Source organism: Neopsephotus bourkii, unplaced genomic scaffold, assembly GCF_033783945.1.
Source record: "Neopsephotus bourkii isolate Nb327-2 ecotype Australia unplaced genomic scaffold, CSIRO-AGI_Nbou_v1 NB_1303, whole genome shotgun sequence".
In the NCBI taxonomy this organism is placed as follows: domain Eukaryota; kingdom Metazoa; phylum Chordata; class Aves; order Psittaciformes; family Psittacidae; genus Neopsephotus; species Neopsephotus bourkii.
Window position 1 is genome coordinate 40,238 of NW_026901785.1, and position 15,324 is coordinate 55,561.

General features: G+C 43.5%; 1 protein-coding gene across 1 annotated transcript in view; it reads right to left on the minus strand.

The window, feature by feature from the left end:
• LOC133219077 (mothers against decapentaplegic homolog 2-like) overlaps window positions 1-8,093 on the minus strand; it is a gene marked incomplete at its 3' end in the record, with an annotated part of 44,694 nt that extends 36,601 nt beyond the window's left edge. The window contains exon 1 of the mRNA XM_061366124.1: window positions 8,031-8,093. The remainder of the gene's footprint in view (window positions 1-8,030) is intronic.
• Window positions 8,094-15,324: the final 7,231 nt, after the last annotated feature.

A 15,324-nucleotide genomic window follows, 5' to 3' on the forward strand; every position in this document is an offset into this window, starting at 1 on the left:
TCACCACTGCTACCACCAACGACAACAATGATAAGAGAAAACAGCAAAGGAAAGGAGTACAATACCACGCGCCGAACCACCAGTCCGACCCGGCCGACCCCCTCTCCTTCCGGGTTCCCCCCCAGTTCCCCCCTCGGCATGACGTGCTGTGGTATGGAATACCTCTTTGGTCAGTTTGGGTCAGGTGTCTTGTCTCTGCTTCCTCCCGGCCTCCCCTCCTCCCTGGCAGAGCATGAGACTCACAAAGTCCTTGGCCAAACCAAAACATCATTTTTATCAGCTTTGTTCCCAGCCCGAAAGTCAAAACACAGCACTGCACCAGCTACCAAGAAGGAGAAAAAATGACTGCTGCTGCTAAACCCAGGACAGAGGTAAAGCAAGGCCCCTTAAAATTGCCATCCAAATTCCTAGATCTATTGAGGGAAGCAATGTACCGCAATATACCACTAGATCTGGGCTCAGAGATGGGAATACAACAGTTGGTGTCTCTCTTTTTGAGACAATCCATGGGGGATATTAGGAGAAAACTTTAAAAATTGCAAACAATGGAGGGAAGAAATTTAGAAGTCCTCTTGGATGAAGCATGGTGAGTATTTAGTAATCAGAAGGAAAGTTATGAACAAGGAGTGTGGAGATTAGTGGTGGTAGCAGAAGGGGGAAGAAGGGAACAAAGACAAGGACCCCAACTAAGTAAAGACCAGTGTGCATTGCGCAAGAAATTTGGACACTGGAAGAGTGAATGTCTGGAAAATAAAAGAAACTGCCGTACAAACAAAATCAGAAAGGGGAGGGTGATTGCACATGTGAAAGAAGACTGACGAGAACCGGGGGAATCTTCCCTAGCAGATCCACTGGTTATAATGAAGCTAGGGGATAAAGAGAAGGAGGTAGAATTTTTGGTCAACACAGGTGCAACATATTTGGTTTTAAATAAAGCCCTGACACCCTTAGGGAATGAATATATTACTGTAAAAGGAGCAACTGGCCAAAGTGAAAAGGCGTATTTTTGCAAACCGTTAAAATACCAACTAGGAAAACAATGGGGTATTCACAAATTTTTATACATGCCCAACTCCCAAAAGGCTCTCTTGGGGAGGGATTTATCAGAACAGTTGGGAGCAGTCATCACCTTCAATGAAGGCAAGATCACCTTAAAGGTAAATGACCAACAATACATAGAGGTGCCAAGTTTAATTTTAATTACACATTGAACAGGGGAAAAGATTAGAGAGGATATATTAGACCAAGTATTTCCAGGAGTATGGGCTACAGATGTACCTGGAAAAGCCAAAAATGAACTCCTGATACAGGTCAAGGTCAAGGAAGGAAAACAGTCAAACAATAACCTTTGAAAAAGGAAGACAGAGAAGGAATCAGCCCAATACCTGAAAACTTCTTGTAGCTGGGACTACTAAAGGAATACCAGTCTGATTTCAACACCCCTATCTTACCAGTCTGTAAACCTGATGGGACATATTGGATAGTGCAGAACTTACAAGCTGTCAAAAAGTAACTGAGGATCTTTACCCAGTGGAAGCAAATCCATATACCCTGTTAACATGCTTAACACCAGAGCTAACTTGGTTTACCGTTCCAGATTTGAAGGATGCCTTCTTTTGCCTCCCTCTCCACGAAGCCAGCCAGAAAATCTTTGCATTTGAATGGGAAAGCCCTAAGAGTGGGTGCAAAACCCAGCTCACGTGGACGGTGTTGCCTCAAGGATTTAAGAACAGCCCCACTGTTTAGAGAACAACTTTCAAAAGACTTAGAGTCCTGGGAGGCTCCGCCAGAATAAGGGAAGCTACTGCAGTACATAGATGACATCTTAATTGCCACCCAGACAGAAGAGGCCTGTGTGGCTTAGACAGTAAGCCCCTTAAATTTCCTGGGACTCCAGGGATATAGGGTGTCTAAGAAAAAGGCCCAGGTAGTGAAACAGAAAGTGATTTACCTGGGCTATGAGGTTAGTGCTGGACAACGGACTTTAGGGCAAGATCGTAAGGAAGCAATATGTCAAACCCCAAAAGCCCAGACAATAAAAGAACTGCGGACCTTCCTGGGTATGATGGGGTGGTACAGGTTGTGGATTTGCAACTATGGGCTGCTTGTAAAGCCCCTATAGACACTCATTGTCAATGGAAATAGAAACCTCCAATGGACAAAGGAGGCCACGCAGGCCTTTGACCAGCTGAAGAATGCTCTCATGTCAGCTCCAGCTCTAGGACTTCCAGACGTGAGTAAAACATTCTTTTTATTTTCTCATGAGAGACAAGGGATTGCCCTGGGAATACTAGCACAAGACTTGGGTCCATACCGACGAGCAGTTGCTTATTTTTCTAAGCAGTTAGACGTAGCGGCCAGAGGATGGCCTGGGTGCCTCAGAGCCATTGCAGCAGTCGTGCTGAATATCCAAGAAGCACGCAAATTTACCTTGGGCCAGAAAATGACAGTGCTAGTGTCCCATGCAGTGTCTGCAGTGTTGGAAGTGAAAGGCGGGCTTTCCCCTCAGAGTTCCTGAAATACCAAGCCGTCATTGTGGAGCAAGTTGATAAAGAGATAGTGGTAACTAACATTGTCAACCCAGCTTCTCTCCTTAGTGGAGAGATTGCCTGGAAACCAATGAAGCCACATACTCCAGTCGCCCAGACCTGAAAGATACCCCTCTGGACAACACAGAAACCTGGTTTACTGATGAGAGCAGCTATATCACCAGTGGAAAGCAACATGCTGGATATGCAGTCACCACCTGCAGAGAAGTAATAGAATCTCGACCTTTGCCAATAAACACCGCCTCACAAAAGGCGGAACTGACCGCACTGACTAGAGCTCTGGAACTAGCAAAAGGGAAAAGGTTAAACATCTATACAGGTTCAAGATATGCATTTGGAGTTGTGCATGCACATGGTGCCATTTGGAAGGAGAGAGAGAGGACTGTTGAATTCGCATGGGAAAAACATCAAACATGCACAAGAAATACTGAGACTGTTGGAAGCGGTCCAACTACCTGAGAAGGTGTCAATTATGCACATCAAGGCACAGCAGAAGGTGAGCTTGATGCAGGAAGAAGGAAATGAGCTGGCAGACAGAGGCAAAAGAAGCAGCAAAAGGAGAGGTAATTATTGAAGGAGCCTTAATTTCTGATGGGAACATTGCTTTAGAATGTAAGCCAAATTACAATAAGGAAGATCAGAAATTAATCAAAGATCAGGATGGAATACTAAATCAGGAGGGGTGGGCTCACACACAGCAAGGGAAAATAATTGTTCCCTGCTCTTTGTTATGGGCCCTTATAAAAAATGAGCATCACAAAACACACTGGGGAGTGGATGCCTAACATAAATACTTAATAAACAAAATCACAGCTAGAAATTTGTATGCTACCATCCAACAAGTAACTCAGCAATGTGATCTTTGCCTTCAAACAAACCCCAAAATTACTCCCAAGCTTAAATTAGGCTAAATTGGCAGAGGTAATGGACCAGGCCAACAATGGCAGATTGACTTCATGGAACTGCCAAGAAAAAGGGGGTATAGACATTTGTTGGTACTAACAGACACCTTTTCAGGTTGGCCAGAAGCCTTTCCAACAAGAAGCGCACAAGCCAGGGAGGTAACAATGGTATTGTTACAGGAAATAATACCACGATATGGAGTTCCAGCCACTATATCTTCAGACAGAGGACCACATTTTGTTTCAAAAGTAGTACCACAAATTAACAAACATTTAGGTATTGATTGGCAACTTCATGTGCCCTACCACCCTCACTCAAGTGGTAAGGTGGAGAAAATGAACCATCTAATTAAACAACAAATTGTGAAATTGGGTCAGGAGGCCAGTCTACCTTGGCCCAAGACACTTCCATTAGCTCTGTTGAGAATTCAAACTAAACCAAGAACTCAAGAAGTGTTGAGTCCTTTTGGAAATTCTGTATGGATGACAGTGGAGCATCTCCCTTATGAGGAAAGACTGAGGGAGCTGGGTCTCTATAGTTTGGAGAAGAGGAGATTGAGGGGTGACCTTATTAGTGTATATAAATATATAAAGGGGGAGTGTCACGAGGATGGAGCCAGGCTCTTCTCAGTGGCAAACAATGAAAGGACAAGGGGTAATGGGTACAAATTGGAGCACAAGAGGTTCCACTAAACCTGAGAAGAAACTTCTTCTCAGTGAGGGTGATCAGATGGAACAGGCTGCCCAGGGAGGTTGTGGAATCTCCTTCTTTGGAGACATTCAAACCCGCCTGGACACGTTCCTGTGTAACCTTATCTAGGTGTTCCTGCTCCGGCAGGGGGATTGGACTAGATGATCTTTTGGGGTCCCTTCCAATCTCTAACCTACTGTGATACTGTGATACTGTGATATGGAGTCCAACAGGGAACATCTCTCCAAGTGGGAGAAGAGACTATGAATAACTATATAATAGAGTTAGGACAACAACTCAGGAAAATCGTAAAACATGTGACTGGAACTCGAAACAGAGGACTGGATAGTCCCATACATAATATACAACCTGGAGATTATGTGTATATAAAATCTTTCAGACCCACAGGGGAAGAAAACCTCGAACCAAGGTGGAAAGGGCCGTTCCAAGTACTACTCACAACTTTCACACGTATTAAAATTAGAGAACAAAACGTCTGGATTCATCATACTCGAGTCAAGAAGGCTCCAAAGGCACCCTGGAAAATCACATCAAGCGGTAATGACAGACTGAAATTAAAACTAACTTGCGAAAAATAGATTGATCCATGGGTGTCAACTCAATGTTGCAGTTGTAATCAGAATATAAATCTGGGTATCACTTACTACCTGGATATGAGATAAGGCTAGTGTAGTGCAAGTGCTGCACATATTGCATGAAGCTTGGCCCAATTATAATAGACATATATATTTAAGTAGCATAGTTAGTTAAAATGAAGCAGTTATTGATATTAATCCTTTATATCTATACCATGGTCCAAGCCATAGAAAAAGAAACTTCAGTACTGGGGTCGAATATGTCTGGCTCACATGGGCAAACAAGACTGGGGTTACTGATTTCTGTCTGACCTTGGCACAGGTGGGAAATCCTTTTCAAACGTGCCTAATTGGTATACCATACTTGAGCCCCTTTGATTTTCAGGGATGGGTAAGGAATGACTTGGTTCTAAATCTTACCACAGTGATCAAAATGGTCAAGAGAGCTCAAGGGACCGATTGGACAGTTGCATCAGACCAAATGGCTATAATAATAAAAAACTTAAATCATTCCACTATCCCAATGCAAGAACTCCATCTCCTGGGATCTGGCAAAACTAATCAGCGCTGTATAACTTTTAATACATGGTCAAGCAAAGTCCACGAGACCAAGGTAACTAGGGTTATGGTATCATAATATAACCGCTTACTGCTCAGGATCATCTCCAATGTTACGATACAATGATAAAATACCTAAAGCTCTACCCCCAGGATATTTCATGATTTGTGGAGACCGTGCATGGCCAGGAATTCCTTCCAAACCCTTTGGAGGACCATGTTATCGAGGTAAATTGTCCCTGTTTGCAGCCTCCAAAAGGCATTTAGTCCAGGACATGAAGGGCAGCCTCCGCAGAGACAAACGATCCATTGAGCAAGTAGGCCCAAATTGCGATTCCACTTTAAGAATCTGGAATCACACCTAAAGTATTTTGGCAGAATTATTTGCACCAAGTATAGCTGTGGGGAAAGCATTGGCGGATATACGTCATTTGGCATGTTGAGTCGCTAAGCAATTAAATATAACTTCAGATGTGATATCGTCACTTGCCACAGACTCAGATAGTATAAGACATGCATATTCGCAAAACCAAGCAGCAATTGACTTTTTATTATTGGCCCATGGATATGGTTGTGAGGATTTCGAAGGTATGTGCTGCATGAACTTATCTGACCATTCTGAATCGATTCACGCTAAGCTGTGAAAATTGCAGGAAAATATGCAAGAGCTTAGAATTGTTGGAGACAGATTGGATGAATGGCTAAATAACCGAGGAGTTACTGGATGGTTCAGGGAAATACTTAAACAAGGCCTTCTAATCTTAGCTATACGACTACTCATTTTAATGACTGTACCTTGCATAATACAATGTATATTGAAATCACTTCATAAATTGATAAAAGGACATGGATAGCTCTGTCATAAATAATAGAGTAAAATAATTTACTCACTTTATAGAAAAAGGGGGGATTGATGCAGAGGGTTGACCAATGTACAGGGGGGTTGTACAGGGGGGTTAGAGGAATTCACTTGCTTAAGCAAAGGTATTATCTGTACCTGTCATGCCTACTAAGCAGAACAAAGGCACTAACTATTGATAAGGAAAAGCAGACACTTGGTTCTATCAAAAGCAGACACCAGATCCTACTGATAAGCACCTATTGATAGGGAAAAGCAGACCCCTGAATCTACTGTTAAGGGGGAGAAGCAGATGGTTTATGGCTGGGACAGGGACCAAATCCTAAGGACATACGTGAAGACTAAAAGGTGAAAAGTTCCAGAAGAGGAAGACTCATTTACTTCCTCTTGAAGACCCCTACCCACAGGAGGAAGACTCATTTACTTCATCTTGAGACCCCTGCCCATGACCAGAGGGGACACTGCTCAGGTGCAAAGGACCTTCTAGCTCATTGTAATACGAAGCGGGGATAGGACATGAACATGTATAGGCGTATGGTGCAACCTTATAAATGTAGAGGGAAACAATACTGAGGCATGCATGACTTTGAGGAATTATCCCCGTGCGTCTCAGCGCTGAATAAAGCATACCTACTTTACAGCTTTAACGAGTTGTGGAGTCAATCCACGCATCATCAGGAAGATGGAAGAGGACCCAGGAGGGTCTTCCATTTGAAGATTTACTATGTAATTTAAGTTTGATTTTGTTTGTGAATCTAGCTTTTGGGTAGAAGAACAGATCACTTAAGAGCCCAAGTTTTTGTAATGCCATTTTTTCAGTTGTGTTAATCTTTTTATCAAACTACCTCAAGAAAGTTGATAAGTTCTTGTCCAGAACTATTACACACACAGCTTCACACATAAAGAAAACTGGATCTTCAACCAGTTTTCTTCGTTATTTCAGTGACTTCAGGTATAGCCCATGACATAAGCCATGTAACTGCAGAGCAGTCAACTACATCACATCTTTTCTCTTCCCTGCCATACAAAAAATTACAAAAAGGAACTTTATAACTCTGCAGTAACAACACTTGCATTTATTACAGCAGAGTTTCTAGTATATACTTATCTAGACAGATGAAATGCTTAACAGATAATGTGTTTATATCTTGCAATGCATAGATACATATGGCATTTAAAGTAGAGTCATGAAGAAAATTACGGATCTCAATTCGCATGTACATCTCATATAAGCAGCATTTATTCCACATGCATAGCTTTGGAGTAGGAGGGGAACAGACAAAAGGGTACCGGCTGAACCAAAGCCTCGCCATTTTAAACAGTTAACTCTTGGTTAAGTTAACTTAAGTTTCGCACACCTGGTCTTGAAAGGAAAAAAAAAAAAAACCAACAAAAAACCAACATACAAAAAATAAACTGTTTGTTGCCTTTTTTTCCACACACAAGCTACCCGGGGAGTACAAGCCGGACATTACCACCCCTCACAGCCCCTCGTTCAAGGCGTGTGGACGGCGGGGAAGTAAGACCCGGCCCCACCGGCCGACAAAAGCCGCTCCCCGCGGGATTCCTTCCCCTGAGATGCCCCTAAACCCAGAACCGCTGCGAAAGCCCATTCACCGTGGCCGCCTAGCCGCTCTCAGTGCCGGCCGCATTCCATCACAAGTAGGGGGGAAGGGCGCAGGAAGGCGTGTCTATCCCTCGTCGGAATCGATCCGACCTAAAAGCAGGCCCAGACAAACCAGACCTAACCATACCCGGCCCAGGTTCCCCAGACCATATTCAGCCCACGGAGTGTCCCTTCCCGAGGAGCGACCACACTGCGTACCCCGCCAGCAGCACCGCCAAAATACCCATCCAAACCACGAGGAAACCAACCTTTTTCTCACCAAGCTGCACAGCCACCCTCCCCACCTCAGTACTGCCTTCCCCTGCGGAGTCACCCACTCCTATTCGCTCCAACCGTCTCCCGGCCCCAGTGGTGGGCGGGGAAGAGGTGCATTGGTTCCGCTGCCTGTCACTTGACAAATACCGGGCGAGAATTGGACAGGGGGCACTAAGGGCCGGCCCGAGACGCCGATTGGTGAATTAAGACGTCAATGGGCTGCCCGAGCTGGAAAAAAAACAAGGAAAGACGAATTCAAAGAAAAAAAAGATTCGAGGACAATGAAGTCGCGTGTCCTACGCGACCACTAGGGGCGGTTGATCGGAAAAGGAGATGCGACAGAGCAGGTTTAACTGACCTACAGGCGTGCACCCGCATTGGCAGAGTGCGTACGTACCCCTTCCGGGTTCCGTAGCATTCCGTGCCAGGAGCGTCTCGGAGCTGAGAAAACTCCAGGAAGAAACTGGCAAGCAAAGTTTGCAAGTTGACAAACAGGCATTCTTTATTGTCGTCTTTATTAAGTCTGGTCGGCCCGAATACCCAGTGGTCAAGCAGTCGTGTGTTAGTGGTTCTGTTGGTTGTTCCTGCAAAAGGATGCTGGATTCACAACATTAGTGACCACAATTTCTGTATCACCTTTGTTATAAGAATTTCGCCTTGACCATGATCTGATTTAATTAATTTTTTATTACAATTGATTAATATCGAGAGGCAATAAGCAAGCAGTACTGGGTGCGCCAGGGAGTCTCCGCTCCACCCAAGACGCACAACGAGAGTTCTGGGGTACAGTCTCTTATACTCCTCGGTCTTGGGTTTCATCCAATTCTGTCGTCTCCTTCACTCAAATACCGACGTGATTCTTTTTTCATTGTTCTCCTCCTGTTGCTGGGATCTTATCTTTGGGTGATGAAACTGCTTAAAAAGTCATTGAATTCCTTGGCAATACATTAACAGGGAATGTCTGTCACAAGCTTAACCACCATCTTAGCCCACTCAATTCCATTTCTTATATAGTTACATATTGAATATACAAGTTTCACCTCATCCTGTAACAGAATGTAGCCCTTGATTACCTAACCCCCTTAAGGTATTCAAGCAGTTAAACAAAACACCCTCTGTAGTTAGCAAAGCATTTGAGACATTCAAGTAGTTAAACAAAATACCCCTTAAAGTAACAAATACTTTTATTAGGAAGGATTATTCCTTTGTTCCTTCTTTTAATCACTGTATTTACAGGAACTCCCATCTTAATCTGATCATTCGTATACATTCTACACATAATTTTCGATTCCTCCCAAAGTGCAATGATGACAAGGACTCCTAAGTTTCTGACAGGAATCATTCCTATATACCTCACAACCTTGTTCCACAAAGGTAGCCTGGTATTTTAAGGAACGTGCAGGAGATAACCAGTAGGCTCCTTTCTGCTCCAGGACTGCTGATACCAAATGGGACAGTGTTGTCAAATATGAGCTGACTCCTCTAAACAAGATAACAAGGTTTTATTGAGGGACAAAGTCAATAAAGCAAAAGCAACAGCACTGGGTGCATGACCATAGGCAGAGGCACAAGTGATGATCATTTGTTACAGGTTTATATACTTTCACTATTGCATAAGTCACATACATATTCATAATTCCCGCATATAGGCAGGGAATATTATAACTAGCTTCAGGAGCTTATTACCATAAGTCCCCTCCTCTTGGTGTCTGCACACTGCTCTCCAGTGATTGTAGGCAGGGGCCTTGAGGATGAAGTAAGCAGTCTTCCTCATGTGAGTAGGGGTCTTCAAGATGAAGTAAGCAGTCTTCCTCACAGTATACTTTTCACCTTTGGCACAGTTGGATGCCCCAGTAATCACAAAACCAGGTGAAACCAGCCATATCTGTAATTCTTCTGATAACTAGCAAAGATTTAAAACAGTGTGACCTTCCTGCAAAATGTATTGCAAGATAGGCAGACAAGAAGTATCCCAAGCTAGCAGATGTTTGGGAGGCTCTGTCTCTAAACTAACTGATAAGTAGACAGATGGTGTGAAATAACTCATTCATGTTTAGTGGGGCCAACTAAATCCTGTTATCTCACCACAGACTTACAACATAAACATTGTTCTTTATCTTCAACCTAAGTTAGGCTAAAAGTACTTTAACCCTATATATTCCAGGCACCAGCTTTTCTCATATCAAGTGTGTGTCGTCCCCCCCATTTCTTTTACCTTTACAAATACTTTTGCTATGTGACTCCATTTTGCTCAAGAGTTCTGGCCATTTTCAACTTGTTTAATCTTGTGTCTTTAGCGAGCTTTGCGAACTCATACAGTTATATCCACATAGCTGATAGCGGAATAGACACCACAACTTCGTTAAAGTTGTAAAGTAGGTATGCTTTATTCAGCTGAAGACACACGAGGGATTGGTCCTCCAAAAAGTATGCGTCCCTTAGTGCCATTTTTCTTCTACATTTATCCTGTAAAGTCATACATATTCATATTCTATCCCCGCTTCGTATTATAATGAGCTAAAAGGCTCTCCACTCATGCGCAGTGCCTCCTGGTGATCTTGGGCAGGGGTCTTCAGATGAAGTAAGTAGTCTTCCTCTTGTGGGTAGAGGTCTTCAAGATGAAGTAAACTAGTCTTCCTCAGGCTTGAACTTTTTACCTCTGGTCCTCACGCATGCTCTTTAGGAGCTGGATGGGTCTGGTCTATGTCTAACTGGTTTAATGAGCTATTCCCTTCATTAGGAGTTAGGGAGCTTTATCTTAGTACTGCCTGATAAGGCATCTGCTGAAGTCTGTCAAGCCAGCTATGACTTAAGCAGTACTCCTTGTACAAACCCCCCCTATTCCCTCATTAGGAGGTTCTGTTTTGGTACTGCCTGATAAGACATCTGCTGAGCTCGTTAAACCAGCTATGACTTAATCAGATCCCCCTGTACATTTTGTCTAGCCCCCTTGTACAACCCCCTGTACATTCTGTCTAACCCCCCTGTACACAATAGGCCACATCAGTTTCAATTCCCCCCTTTTCTATAACATAAGTAAATTCTTTTACTTAAGAGATACCCAGGTACCTTCAATGGATTTGCGAATATTCGATACACATTGGATTAAGCATGGAATTGTCATTAAGACTAAAAGAACTACAGCCAGAATCCAAATCCCTTGTTTGATTAACTCCTTAATCCACCCTGTAATCCCAAACCCATTCAAACAGCCAACCCTCCATCAACTTGCAATTACTTAATGTTTTCCTGTAGCTCTTGTAATTTGGCATAGATAGATTTTGAATGGTCTGTCATCTGACCAAGAATTGAATGTTATACAGCTCTGATTACTTTGGTCAGACCCCAGGAATTTCACCACTGAGCTTATCAATAGCTGAGTCAAGGCAACAGTGGGCAAGATTTTAATCCCATCTCCAAAACCAGACTTCAGGGGAGCCTTTCCAAGACCTACACGTATACTGTCAACACGGCGCTTCATTCTGATTCCATCAGTTTAAATATTTCAACAGATATCACAGACACCAAACAGGGCCAAGAAAGACTTAAAAGGGGTTAGAAATGAACCAAAATGGGTTCACAATGGCCAAAATGGTTCAAACCAAATCAGGAAAGGGCGAAAATGGGCTAGAAATGGCAAGAAATCGGTGAGAACTGGAAAAAAAGGGTTTGGAAATGGCCAAAATTGCTTAAAGAGAGTTCGAATCAGGCAAAACAAGGGTTACAAATAGCCCAAACCTGTTTAGAAATAGCTAAGAAAAGCTTAAAACAGGCTAGAAATAGCAAGAAACTGATCAGAAATAGCTAAAAATGGCTTACAGCTAGGAAGAAACGGGCAAAAATAAGACAGAGTGGGCCATCAGCTGTTTAGAAATGCCAAAAAAAGATTTAAAATGGGCTAGCAATGGGAAAGCATGGGTTAGAAACAGCCAAAATAATCTTAAAACTGGCAAGAAATGGGCAAAAATGGTTTAGTACGAGCCAAAAAAGGCTTAAAACTGATCACAAATGGGTAAAAATAAGACAGAAACGGCCAGAAATTGTTTAGCCCCTTCCCCTACACATGCAGGTACAGTGTGAATTAAGAACCTCCGGGTAACACCCCCCTCCCCCCCCATGTCTTTACTACCCCCAGAACCGAGCACCAGGCGCTGTGAGGCTTCCCGTGCCGGGCGCCCAGCAGGCAGGAGACGCCGATCTGCGCCTGCCCAAGGCCTCCCCGCTCGCCCTGGACCACTGGTGGCTCGGATCTCACTGCTACCTGCTACCTGCTGATAGCGGAATAGACTCCACAACTTCATTAAAGTTGTAAAGTAGGTATGCTTTATTCAGCTGAAGACGCACGGGGGATTGGTCCTCCAAAAGGCATGTGTGCCTCAGTGCCGTTTTCCTTTTACATTTATCCTGTAAAGTCATACATATGTATTAGGTCTCACAATACGCCTATACATATTCATATTCTATCCCCGCTTCGTATTATAATGAGCTAAAAGGCTCTCCACTCATGTGCAGTGCCTCCTCGTGGTCTTGGGCAGGGGTCTTCAGATGAAGTAAGTAGTCTTCCTCTTGTGGGTAGAGGTCTTCAAGATGAAGTAAACTAGTCTTCCTCAGGCTTGAACTTTTTACCTCTGGTCCTCACGCATGCTCTTTAGGAGCTGGATGGGTCTGGTCTATGTCTAACTGGTTTAATGAGCTATTCCCTTCGTTAGGAAGTTTTATCTTAGTACTGCCTGATAAGGCATCTGCTGAGCTTGTCAAGCCAGCTATGACTTAAGCAGTACTCCTTGTACACCCCCCCCTGTACATTCTGTCTAACCCCCCTGTACACAATAGGCCACATCAGTTTCAATTCCCCCCTTTTCTATAACATAAGTAAATTCTTTTACTTAAGAGATACCCATGTGCCTTCAATGGATTTGTGAAACATACTCGATACACATTGGATTAAGCATGGAATTGTCATTAAGACTAAAAGAACTACAGCCAGAATCCAAATCCCTTGTTTGATTAACTCCTTAGTCTACCCTGTAATCCCAAACCCATTCAACCAATCAGCCAACCCTCCATCAACTTGCAATTTCTTAATGTTTTCCTGTAGCTCTTGTAATTTGGCTTAGATAGATTTTGAATGGTCTGTTAAGTTCACACAACACATACCTTCAAAATCTTCGCATCCATGACCATGGGCTAGTAAGAGAAAGTCTATAGCTGCCCTATTTTGTAAGGAGGCGTGTCGTACACTATCTACATCTGTAGCAAGTGAATAGATTATATTTGAGGTAATATTTAGCTGTTGTGCTGTCCAACATGCGAGGCGATGAATATCTGCCAATGCTTTTCCAGCTGCTACATTTGGTAAAAGCAGTGTAGTAAGGAATCGCTTTGTATGGCCCCAAATCTTTAATGTGGGGTCACATTTAGGGCCTAATTGGTTAACAGATCTTTTATTCTTATGAAGGTCTTCTCGTAGGGCTTGGATTACATGTTTTTTAGAAGCTGCAAACAAGGACCATTTTCCTAAATAGCATGGTCCCCCATGAGGCTTAGAGGGTATTCCTGGCCATGCACGGTCTCCGCATATCAAGAAGTAACCTGGGGATAGTGCCTTAGGGGTGATAACATCATATGGGAGTGAAGGAGAAGATCCAAGACAATATGAGGTAACATTATGATATCAATCTTTCCTACTAGTCACTTTAGTTTCTGGAGTTTCATCTGACCAAGAATTGAATGTTATACAGCTCTGATTACTTTGGTCAGACCCCAGAAGTCGGAGTTCCTGAATTGGGATGGTTGAACGATTTAGTCCTTTTATAATTCCTCCTGTCTGAACAGATGCAATTGTCCAATCGCCTGAAGTTCTCTTAACTACTCTAGTTACTATTGTAAGGTTCAAGACTGAATCATTTCTCACCCATCCATACTTAGATAAGGAACTCCGATTAAACACGTTTTATTTGCCCAAGTAAGCTAAACATTTGTCTCTACCTAATAATGGTAACATTTTGTCAAGACTTTGTGTGACCCCTAGAATCACAATTAATCCTCTAATTATTTTCATCATTCTTCGACCTTTCGCTGGTTATAATTGCAAACAAGAGAAAAGTATTAAAGCTTTAAACAAGAAGGTTAAAAATATCATCAATACAGTCTTATCAATTTGCAGTGTTACTTGTTACGAATTAGCTTTAGTTTCAGTTCATTTTCAGTTTGGATTGCTCTCCAGGGTGTCTTCCGGGATTTCTTAACTCGAGTATGATGAATCCAGGCGTTCTGTTCCTTAATCTTGATAGCTGTGAATGTAGTTAATAACACCTGGAATGGCCCTTTCCACCTTGGCTCAAGATCATCATCTCCTGTAGGTTTGAAAAATCTTACATACACATAATCTACAGGCTGTATATTGTGTACCGAGCTGTCCAACCCTCTGCTTCGAGTTCACAGTATCACAGTATCACAGTATGTTAGAGATTGGAAGGGACCTCAAAAGATCATCTAGTCCAATCCCCCTGCCGGAGCAGGAACACCTAGATAAGGTTACACAGGAACGTGTCCAGGTGGGTTTTGAATGTCTCCAAAGAAGGAGATTCCACAACCTCCCTGGGCAGCCTGTTCCAGTGTTCCGTCACCCTCACTGAGAAGAAGTTTCTTCTCAGGTTTAAGTGGAACCTCTTGTGCTCCAATTTGTACCCATTACCCCTTGTCCTTTCATTGCTTGCCACTGAGAAGAGCCTGGCTCCATCCTCGTGACACTCCCCCTTTATATATTTATATACACTAATAAGGTCACCCCTTAATCTCCTCTTCTCCAAACTGTAGAGACCCAGCTCCCTCAGTCTTTCCTCATAAGGGAGATGCTCCACTCCCTTAATCATCTTAGTTGCCCTGCGCTGGACTCTCTCCAGCAGGTCCCTGTCCTTTTTAAACTGAGGGGCCCAGAACTGGACACAGTATTCCAGATGAGGTCTCACCAGGGCAGAGTAGAGGGGAAGGAGGACCTCTCTCGACCTACTAACCACCCCCCTTCTAATACAACCCAGGATGCCATTGGGCTTCTTGGCCACAAGGGCACAGTGTCGGCTCATGGTCACCCTGTTGTCCACCAGGACCCCCAGGTCCCTCTCCCCTACACTGCTCTCTAACAGGTCGTTCCCCAGCCTATACTGGAACCTGGGGTTGTTCCTGCCCAGATGCAGGACTCTACACTTTCCCTTGTTATATTTCATCAAGTTATTCCCCGCCCAGCTCTCCAGCCTGTCCAGGTCTCTCTGGATGGCAGCACAGCCC